Below are 11935 nucleotides of genomic sequence, written 5' to 3'. Positions count from 1 at the left end.
ACGGTAGGTTTAGGGATTGAGTCAGTCTGTACTTTGATTTTTTCTCTTCTTGAGTCTATTTTTAATGTTCAAAAGAGATTGATGCTAAGTAAACCTACACACACACACACTTGAGAGACTTAGAATTTTCTATTTTACTCATATCAGTCAGGAACGATATTTACACGTCCTAAGCACGTCAGGCTTAAAAATACTTAAGAAATCCTTTTCTTGGAGTTAGATGTTTTTCATGTGGCATGCTAGGACACATCTCACACACTTGCATGATTCACCATAGTACACATTGGGTGTGGAGACCTAAGGTGCATGATCCACAGCATACCACACATGCATTGCATACTACTCTTCATAAGAAGGAACCCAACCCTGCTTGGGTTCCTAAATCTAACATTTGGTAATTTTGTAGGAGGGCTCTCACAAAAGGCCTCGTGAGAGTATGTGGTACCTGGAAAGTGGATGATCTCGACATATGGCTGGTGATGTCAATCAGTTTGTGGTACTAGAGTACAGGACTAGAGGCTGAAAGTTCGTTAGGGATGTTAAGACCTATAGAACTGGCCCAAGCTAATCAAGAGGGGGGGATTAGTATTTTAAAAAATTTCTTTTCACAAAGAACTAAAATCACATACACCAAATTCACACCACAAGAAAAATAAGTGCAGAAAATAAAGTGCAAAAGTAAGAAACAATAACACAAAGATTTATAGTGGTTCGGTCAACTCGACCTACGTCCACTCCTTGGAGGCGCCTGTTGACCTCATTTTTGTATGAGGTCACTTGGACCAATCCTGGCCCTAAATTAATTCAATCTCCAAACCATTCTAAACTCTAGGATTCTCTTAGATCCAGACCTTAGGATTTGCCCAAATCTTAGAAATCTAAACCAAAATTCAATGTTAAAAGGTCAAATCTTGAAAGCCTTTTTCAGTGAATTTTCAAACACTTAAAAAACCAATCAAATGACCTTCGATTCAGAGTCTGTCAGTTGCATACTGATGGGACATGTCTCTAGAGGAAGCCCTCTAAATTTCAGCCCATTCTGAGGTCTCTAACCTCAGAAACTAAATCAAAATTCAAAGTTGTAAACCTTTCAAATATTTACAGCCTATGCCACTGGACCTGTCACCTCGAAGATTCTGACCTTAGAGCCTTCACCAAAGTCTCTAGTCACTTCCAAGCAATTAATCCTGATATGTTGATCAATAAACTGCATTTTTTTTTTGACCCATTTCAGCCCCTAGTCATCATGAGTCCAAAATACCCCTATGGGGTTCGAATATTGATTTCCAACCAAATGAACTCCGAATTGTTTGGAGCCACTTCCAACAATTTTCAAATATCAAAACAAAACTTTTGAGCCTGTGCCCACCCCCTGGGTCAACCTGCTTGACCCAGTCAACGTAGGATGACCTAATGGGCCCTTAAGAGTTTAAATGGGTCATTCCAACCCATTTGACTATTTCAAATCATTTAAGCTTTCAAACCCACTTTAATTGATGATTCAAACATAATCGAATTTGTTTGGAGTCTCACCATGGTCAATGTGACCAAGTTAGTTCATTTTGACTTGATCAAACCCATAAAAAATCCCTTATATCCAATCAAGTTTCAACCCATGGTTTTATACTCCCTCCAAACAACTCCCAAATATCTCGAATTGACGCTTGGCTGCCACCTCAGCAGTCAACATTTTCATTTGACCAGTCAACACATGGTCAAACCCTTTCAAAATCCCTCAAATTCATCAAAATTTTAATCTTCAAATAATAAATCCCTTCCAACTCATTCAAACAGCTCCCAAGCCCCTTCCCATGCAACCTCAGCTGCATGTGGCATGGGGACCAGCCAAACAGTCAAACTTGGGCTTTAAGATGGTCAAACCTGATCAAATGGCCTCTTAGAGCTAATTTCTGTTAATATAAATCAATCCAGCTGTTAATACATCCTCTAGAACATTCCTAGGAGTATTCTAAACCATTGGATCAAGATCCAATAGCCCCAATTGATACATGTGTCCAAATGGGGACATAAGAGGCTTTCCACCTCATTGTCCTTGCAAATGTCCTTGGCCCCTGATCCCACCTACTCCCTGGACAGATGGAACTCATCTAGGAGCTCACTCAAGCAATCTCAACCCTCCATTCAAACTGGAAGGGTTTGAATAGGGTAAAAGCAATGAAATGCCTCTCATTCTAACCCTAACCTTCTCTCACCCATCCAGAGCTCTTCCAGCCAAACTATCTGCTCTTTTGGGCTCTAATAAAACTCCTCAACACTTCCCCACCTAAATCCCTCCGGTCAAAGTCTTTCTCCGGCGAATCTTCGCGATGAGCGCTAATATCAGATCAGTCCCAGGCTTTGTACCAGGCGATTCGTGGCGTGTCGGAGCGTGGATTCACTGGGAACATAATCGTGGACATCTACAAGCTCGAGACATCCAAAAAACTGTTCAACCGTCCATTGAATCACTGTAAACTCTCTATGAACCTAAGCTTAGGACACTTAGGTTCAATAGATTTTGTTCCAAATGCATATTGAGTTATAATATTGAACCCAATAATTTTTTGGCCTCAGTTAACACCTGTACTTAAATTTCCAACGTATTTGATCATTGTATCGAGAGAAACGAACGAGAGTTTTAAGGTTCTGGGGTCCAGGCCACTACGTAGCGACATGACAAAGTGTACAGTTTTCTGGACCGTTGTGCTCTGCACGAGAGAGGTCAGACGGCCTAGATCAAAGCTATTTGGACTGTCATTCTCCAAGCCGTGTATCCATCTCGAAGCCTTAGTATCCTTCTAATCCAGCAGAAATCTGGGCTTTGATTGCGGATTGGCGGGATCGAGAATCATCGCCGTCTGATGATCTCGGCATGAGATCAAACCGCACGATCTCATCTGAGCCGTCGTATTCTACTTTCCACGCGCGAAGAAACGAACGGTCGGCATCGTAATCCTTGCTGAGTAGTTTATTAAGCTGCAAACCTGCGTCAGTTTATCAGCGGCGCGCGCGTGTCTCGACCGGGCCGCCAAATCACCCGATCGTCGTGCATTTCGATCCAGCGGAAACGCGTTGTGCGCACCGTGGGACATCCGACCGCGCATGCGGCCGCCAAGTGGAAGAGATGTATAGCTGTTCAATTGAATGAGCCTGTATTAAATAATTTACTTTGTAGTTATTCTTGAGTTATACTATTATGTCAATTGCAAAAAAAAATTAATAAAACAAAAAGCATAAAATCAGAAAATGTTAGTATTATTGTATTTTAAATATTCATAAATTTAAATCATTTAATTTAAAATTAATATAATTATATTTTAAAAAATATTAAATCTATATTTTAAATAGACTATTAAGCATTATAATTTTAAATATTTTATTAATTATTGTAATTAAATATTAGAGTTAAAATAGTGTTTTCTAAAAAATGGGGGGTTTTATATGTTAATAAATGTTAAATAATTAATTCATGTTATTTTAAGTTAATTTAATTGTTGAAGTTTTTTTAAAGATTTACAACTAATATTTGAAAATATTTTATTTTTATTTCCTTTTTATATATGTAACTAGTTATTTAAATATTAAGGTTAATGCTTAATTGAATTTAATTCTAATAATTTGAAAATGTCAAGATAAAATCATTTTCTCAATATTCAAATTTTTAGAAACTATTAAAGACCCATATGTTAACATATGATTTTAAATTATTTAAATATTCTAATTAATTTTAAAATTAATTTAAATGCATTAATTACCTTTAACTTTAAAAATTCAAATTAAATTAACTTTTAAATCTAAATATTAATAATATATCCAAAGTTTTTGAAATTCTAAATACTATATTAAAGTTTAATTTTAAGATTTAAGTATTAATGTTATTTTAAATATTGAGTTATTTAATTATCCTCAATATTTAATTAGTATTTAATTAATATTACATTAAATATTTTGAAAATAAAAATTTTATTTCTCAAATAACTTTGAAAATCAGTGGATCTCTCAACCCTCAAAATTTCTTTTAATAATATTTTCAATTTTTTTATTTTAAAATATATTTACATATATATGTATTTATAAATTTATATATTTTAAAATCTACTTTAAAATTATATATATTTAATTCCTTAAGTATTTGAGAGATCCCTTAAAATTTTAAGCATAGATTCTTTAATATAATTTTTTGGGAATGATGATTAATCAATGAATATTTACTTTGCTAATTATTCATTGATTAGTCTTTCACTTAATTAAGGTTTGACTTGATTTGCATGTTTAGGATGCACACACATGCACTTAGCCTAGCTAGGTAAACCTTAATTGAATTTTAAGTGAAATTGAATATTTTAATTAGAATAATTAATTAAAAATAATTAAAAATTCCAAAAATTTCCCAAAAACTTGGGAATCTTTCCTTAGGTCATACCTGACCTTTGGAGCTGATTTCAAGGAGTTGGGACCTCATTTGGAGAAAAATCACAAAAGGCCCTTTAATTAAGGATTTTCAATAATTCATTAAATACCTCAAATTTCAAATATTCATAACTAATTAAAGAAAAATCCAAATTGACCAAAATCACTTGAATTCAACTCATAATAATGTCTAATATTTATTAAAAATATTAAAATTCCAACAAATCATTAATTTCAAAAAGTTAACAAACCGGTCAAAACTAAGTCAAAACTAGTTCAAAACTTTAAACCTCCATAATAAAATGTAGAAAAATCCAATTTCAGCAAACTTACCTTCTAATTGATTGTAATAAGGTCTAGTATTTTAATAAAATACTAACTTTCCAAAAAATGCCCTTAATCATAAAGTCAACTTTTGACCCCTTAATTAAATATTAAAATAATCCAGAAAATTCATAAAACTCAAAGTTGCTTTAAAACACCAAAAAATGTAAGTTTAATGTTTAAAGCACTCAACAAACCTTTTAAAACATAACAACCATCCCAAAGATGAAGTTTATTGGCTGGACTACTCCGGGCTGCGGGGCTAAGTGTCCTAAGGAGGCTGGTTCCTCGAGCCTGGTGGCACAACGCCATGAATCATTAATGGAAAACTTAAATTAATCAATTTTAAAAATCAACAATCAAACCTTAAGCAATTTCAATCAAATATCCCATTTAGGACATATCAAAATCGCACGACCTACCCCACACACTTTAGATGGTTTGCTAGGATCACCGACTCTAGTTTTAAGATTGGCCTATGTCTTACTTTCTGTAGTTGTGTGCCATGTTTTTTTTTTCAAGCTTTTACTGCATGCTGTTTGCTAGTGTAGAATTAATGTGTTTATTTACTTACTTCCTGCATTCTATGATTAATTTTGCGTTATATTTACCCCTAGGTTAGGGACGAATTATACTTGTGCAATCTTATGCAGTGGCCATGATTATACAAGGAGCTAAAATTAAGGGGGGAAATTAATAATAAAAAAATATAAACACTCTTTGCACATATAAACACTCTTTGCACATGGACCCGCCACGCTTAAGACCCCCTTTAAACAAAAAGAGCATGGCCAAGTGTGGCAAAAAAAAAATGCATTTCAATTTTCATATTATAATTACTTGGGATGGTATATACAACTGCTGATTATTAGGATAACCTTGCAGGATTGAGTCTAGATTTTTCTATTTAAGATTAATGTAAATTTGATTGAATAAGGTTGTAATTCTTTGGAATGACTTGAGATTTGGATGCTTAATCCAATTTGAATTCCAAAGAGGTGAAGACATCCCTAAAGGGGAAAGTCTTCTTCCATTTGGAAGTCAAATTAGGATACTTTTCAAATATCCAAAGAGGAAAGATAACACCTCGATCAAGGGGGAGTTTCTTTTCATTTGGATATCCGGAACCAACGATGAAAGATGTTCGTGAGAAGACGAAGAAATGGAGAACGAGAAGAATCCAAAATCTCAAAGTCATTTGATTTAGGATCAGAAATCCGGGTTGTAGTCAGTGGTGCCCGACCACTTTACTTTCTTGCAATTTTTGAGATGTAATAATAAGGGGCACTTTCTTGCGGACATTCAATTTGATATATTTAATTTGATTAATTTATTTAATTGATTGCACATTAAAACTCTTGCTTTTCTAGTATTTTATCTGCATGCCGTATTTTGTTTGACCTGGAATTCGAATTTAGTCTCTTAGGGGTCTGTCAAAAATTCTTCTACTTTAATTAAATAAAATTTTTAAGACAAGATAGAAACTCTAAACGGTCCTAAGAAGTAAGCTCGGACTCGCCGAGGGTTTTTTATGCATTCATATTATACTTTCTCTACCTTGTTAGGCATCTCCCCGCCTGCGGATTCTGGCAGACCACTTGGCCTATGAGGGTGCCAATCTGTCAAGGGGATGTTATGCAATCTCTGGGGAAAAACCTATTTTCTAAGCCAAAATTTTTAAAACTGCTACATATCAATTTTGCATTCAATCGAGTCAATTAGCATGCATCGTATTAGTAACAAATTAAAAAGAGTCTAATATTTAATTACATTTATTTAGACATCAAATACCCAACATAAGTCTGAGGGGTCAATTAAGGATCTACTCTAGATGTCGACCCCATTCCTTTATACTTTTCTAATTAACGTCCCTACCACTCTACAAAAAAGATCGGACTCACATTTTAAAATCATTTAGGTGGTTTAGCTGGCTCCCCAATCCAGGCCGGGGTAAGACCAGATTCGCATTGCACTAGTTAGGTTCGGGGTACTAGTTTTAAGTGTCCAATTTAGACTTAGGTTCCGAGGCTAGCTCAGGCCATAAGGCCTCACCCTTCGGGAATTGAATCCCAAATCTCTAATAAAATCGATCACTTGAACTTAAATATCTCTTTCAATCTAATTCAAGACCAACACTTAGGATAGACTGAGGTTTTTCTGAAGTAATTCAGAATACCAAACACCTCCTACCCTTCTTCATTCAATTCCAGAAATAAATGTTCAATCTTGAACCAATCCCTCTTGAAATTTCAATCCTTACCTCCTTTGATATCGAGCCTTGAAAATCTAAAAATAAAATTCACACCGCTATTTTAATTGAGAGTGTTCGTAGGAAAATTTCCAATTTTCCTACGATGTAATTAACTACGAGGGCTTGCGCTCGTAGGAGATTTAGAAACCCAGAACTGATTTTCAAAATCAACTTTTTCAAAACCTTTGATTAATTATCTTTGGGAAAATTCAAAACTCAACGATCATTATCGTCATTTTCAATCACTCGATAGTAATTGATATATTCTTTCTTCGAAGAGATATATCAATCACTATTGTAATTTTGATTATGAAATTAATGATTTCTCTATCTAGATTAGCGTAGTCAGACATTTGATTGAATTCAATATTGACCTTCCGGGGTCATATATGATTCTTTCCTGAGTCTGACTTCGACAATCAGGATAAATTTAAATTTTGTAATTATAACCCATTAGAGAACTATATGTTTGCCCTTAAAGGCGATATACCGTTCATAATGACGTGTTCAATTTCAAAATTAAAAATTTAATATTCTCAAAGAAAATTAATACATTTTCAAAAATATATATTTTTCATTCAAATCAAATTGGCAACTCCGCTGGGGACAATCTCACTCTCCATCTTTAATAGCGGTATAAATTTTATTGCATCGGTAGTTTTGACTACCTTTCTCTCCGTTGGTCCCTCTACCCATTTCTCTCTGGGGTGAGTGTGGCCAACTCAATTAAGACATGTGAAAAAAGAGGTGAGTGTAGGAAACCTCCCATTAAGTCGGACTTTGACATTTTGCCTCCAACTTGATTGGTAGAGCGAAAGAGTCAAGCCAAAATTTTTTTGTATATGTTTCAAACTCGCGTGCGAATAAATATATAGCATGCTAAGTTTCACAATTTATAGAAAATACTTCAACTTCAAAATCATAGATTTCAATCCTTTAGCAAAGTTCAATCCATTTCAAATCCTTTTGATCTTTATATTCTATCACTAGAAGCAGAATTAGAGCTCTTATAATTCAATACAAGTGATAGAATATACACACCTTTAAATTTGATTGATTCTTCCAGTAAAGTCTATCTTTGACATTTCATTCCCAAACAATTTGACGGGATGAAAGAGTCGGGTCGACTTCTAAGAATCTTCCCCCAAAATTTGTAATCTTTTATGTTGAATGCGAATTCAACACATTGAGTTTCAAAATGAGAGGAGATTCTATCGGATTGTCAAAATTCAATCTCTTTCCAAATCTTTCAAATCAATTTCAACTGTTATTTTCATGTGTCTTCTATAATATTCTTTTGTAATTGAACACATGCAACACAAACCCAAAACTCTCAAGTCAATTCTGAATTTCGACATTTCATGCTAAGCTAGTCAGTGCTGTGAAAGAGTCAAGTCCAGGCTTCCTGATTTTTCTTAAATTTTGTTAACCATTATGTTGAAAATAAAAAAAAATCAACATTTTGAGTTTCAAAAAAAAATGGAGGAAAATCATTCAAACCAATTTCAATCGTCAGTGCTATGTGTCTTCTATAACATTTTGTTGTAGTTAAACACATGCAACACAATTCTAAAGTTCTTCAATCAATTTTAGGCTTTGACATTTCACCTCTAAACCACTTGTTGAGATGAGAGAGTTAAGCCTAAATCTTGGGATCTTCAGATTAATTTTGTAAACCTACATATTTGAACATCATTCAATATATTGAGTTTCAAAATCTGATAAAGATCCATTCAATTCTAATCTCAAATTCAAATTCAAATCCAACTTTTAGTTTAAGCACAATTTCATCCTTAAGTTCAAACTTGATTTCCATTTCAGACCCAATCTTAGTTTGATTTCAAATTCAAATTCAAAACTTTGACATTTTGCCCCATGTCAATTGGTGTAGCGAAAGAGTCAAGTTCCTCGTCAATTTTATGAACCACAGTGTTCAGTGTAAACTAAATACAAATGAGTTATAAAATTTTACATAACATCAATCAAACTTAAAATTTAAATTCAATTTCAAATTACAAATTCAAGTCACTTTCTTAATTTCAGGAAATCAAACACTCAAATGGCTGGGAAACTCATTTTCTCACTGAATGGAGATGTGCTTGTAGAAGAAATTCTTAGTGGCAATTCAATTCAGTATGAAACGAAATTTCAGGACCTCAAAATTTTAGTTAATGGAGAAACTTAGTAGAAGTTACTTTAGAGTCAGGAGCTGACTCCCCCATCTCTAAGATGAAGGTTACTGTAGCCCCTGTATCCACTGTACCCTCAACTCAGGAGGATCAAAACCAGAAGTCAATAATGACAAAAGAGCTACCATCTCAATCTGAGATTGGGTCAAGTTATAGCACTCCCTTCGTCGGCAAGAACCAAAGGAAGAACTACCTTCGAAGAGCCAGAAAAAGGAACCTTAAGGCTAGAAAGACCGTTGAGTCGGAAGCCTTAGAAAAGGCCAACTTCGAGGCCAATCGAGAGTTCGTTGCTCCTTCTACGTACCCTCTCCTTGCACAAAGGAGGGAGGTTGTAGAGATGAGAGCAAGATCTTCAATCCACCTGCTTGATTACTACACAAAAAGACTAAAGCAAGAAATAATTGAGGAATCACCAACAATATGCCATAGGCCCCCAACTGAGGGTTATGATCCGTCCACTCTACTAGAAGATGTTAAGGCACGTTACTATACGTGTCCCACTACTTCATCTGCAGAGGAGTAGTAGAAACCACTCGGAGTGCCAATCTCTTAACTACTAGTCTAGTAGGAATTTGAGAGGGGAAATAATGTAAGATTGTATCAGATAATGATACCGCCAAAATTTAAATTTTGACGGGGTCCTATCGCGATAAATCTTTTGATTACAGTAATGTCGTGCCTCCTAGGGATAGTGCAGATCCTATAACAGTCTCTTCCTCTGAAGAGATTATTGGAATTCAATTCCATATTGACAAGGGTCTTGCCACCTAGACTTGTAACTTCTTAAGGAAAGTTTTCAATTTCTCAAGTGTACTGATTTTGAATATTCAAGATAATTGATTCACCTTTTTAATCGAAATTGACCTCTATCTTAAGTTTTAAGCAGGCGATAGTTGTAGTTGAATCCATCTAATATTTGAATGTCCCTCCCTCCCACCGCTCTCGTGGGTTGAATTAACTTTTGAATTAAGATCTATATCAAGCATAAGTTGATTTTAGAAATAAAATCTTATCAATCTTCAAGAAATCCTCTATCTTAATAGGCGATTCTCGCATGTCTAAAATCTGTTCAATGATTTTCAAAAGTCAAGTCGCTACTATTTTCAAAAAAATTGGGTGTGCTTTAAGGATTATTTTTCCTTGTGTAAGAGAAGGAATTTACTTTTCTAATACTTGCGATATAATCCCAGCATTCCAAAGGAGAGATTTCAGGTGTTTGGAGAAAGTGGAGCCTCTTCTCGAATTTAATTGAAATCAAAAGATGCGCGAATGAGCTAAAAATTAAAAGATGCGCGAATGCGCCAAAAATTAAGAAGTGCACGAAGTGCACCGAAAGTTAAAAGATACGCAAACTGCATCACTAGAAAGAGAGAAGAAGAGTAAGATGGCTTCCTCCCTTTAAATCCTTAAATCTCAAAAAACCACGATCAACTTTAAATACTTGACTTTGAAAATCTTGAATCCATATTTTTGATCATGCATGAATTATCTATCAGATAGAGGAACATAGTGCAAGAAAATTGAAAAGATCAAATTTCTTTATCCAACCTAAATCTCTTTGAAATCGATTTTAATTCAAACTTCGTACGAGAGAAACCCCAGTTTAGTTTCTACGAAGCTTGTTCTGGGTCAACAAAACCTAAATTCTTAAACCTTTTTAAGATTAGTAGGAGTCAACTCTACTTCTCACTCTAATTGGTAAATTTGTTCCCGTTCGTCGTTCTGACAGGGTCCAAATAGTTAGAAGAAATTTTTAATAAAACGAGTGAATCTTCTACTCCTGATAAAAGTCAAATCTTTCCCTTGAGAAATGTTTGTAAGTCCTTGCACCGAGGCATCTCTTTCTTTAAGACCTTTTCAATAAAATTACACTCTATACTGGGTCCAAGATCAACCCCACTAGAGGAGCATTTTGTAATGCTGGGAATTGCCGTTCAAAATCAATCACGACTGAGCAGAGTGCCCGACTCCAATCTAAAGAGCTCGAGGCCTTGTAGAGCTTTGTCTTTAAGGCTCAATAAAACTCAGAATCGTAAGAAGCATGACTGGTTGAAGCTCGTGATAAGATAGAGCAACTTAGAACCTTTCAAGTATGAGACTTGGTCTAGGTTCTTTGGAAGCATATCTTAGCCCACCGAGAGATCGGTGGAGGAGTTTGAACCAACTCAAAACTTTCCTCTTGTCGTAGAGACGATCTTTGAAAAAATTTCAAACATTAACTGATCAACCCTGAAGGATGCCACCCGACATTTTCGAATGTCGAGGAAGCTCTTTAGGAAGTACCATGCCAGATGAGTGTCAAATTCAAAGTCAATAAAAACTTTATCAAATTTCTTGGATTAAAGAAATTTCTCAATTCAAAATCAAACATCAGAAACTTTCAAAATTCACTTTTAAAAATCAAATTCAATTTTCAAAATCAAATCATAACTCAAATTCAAAATCACTTCAAATTCAAAACTATTCAAACCTCAAATTCCAAATTCCAAATCTGATCCTCTGTGTAGAGCAAGTTTCCTCTACATACGATCATTCAAATTTGATCCTCTATGTGGAGCAAGTTTCCTCCACATATGATCATCCAGACTCGGTTCTTTGTGTAGAGCAAGTTTCCTCACCACAATGTTGAGTCTAATAATTAGGTTGTTAAGCCTAAGTGAATGTCCCAAGGCTACCAAGAGGGGGGTGAATTGGTAGTTTAAAAAATTTAAATCCCCTTATAGAAAATTATTGAACCGAAATAAAATTTCTTTTAAATTTT

The sequence above is a fragment of the Dendrobium catenatum genome, unplaced genomic scaffold, assembly GCF_001605985.2.
Source record: "Dendrobium catenatum unplaced genomic scaffold, ASM160598v2 original_scaffold_27042, whole genome shotgun sequence".
Taxonomy (NCBI): Eukaryota; Viridiplantae; Streptophyta; class Magnoliopsida; order Asparagales; family Orchidaceae; genus Dendrobium; species Dendrobium catenatum.
The sequence above is the reverse complement of the archived record's forward strand: the minus strand, read 5'-3'. Positions refer to the sequence as shown.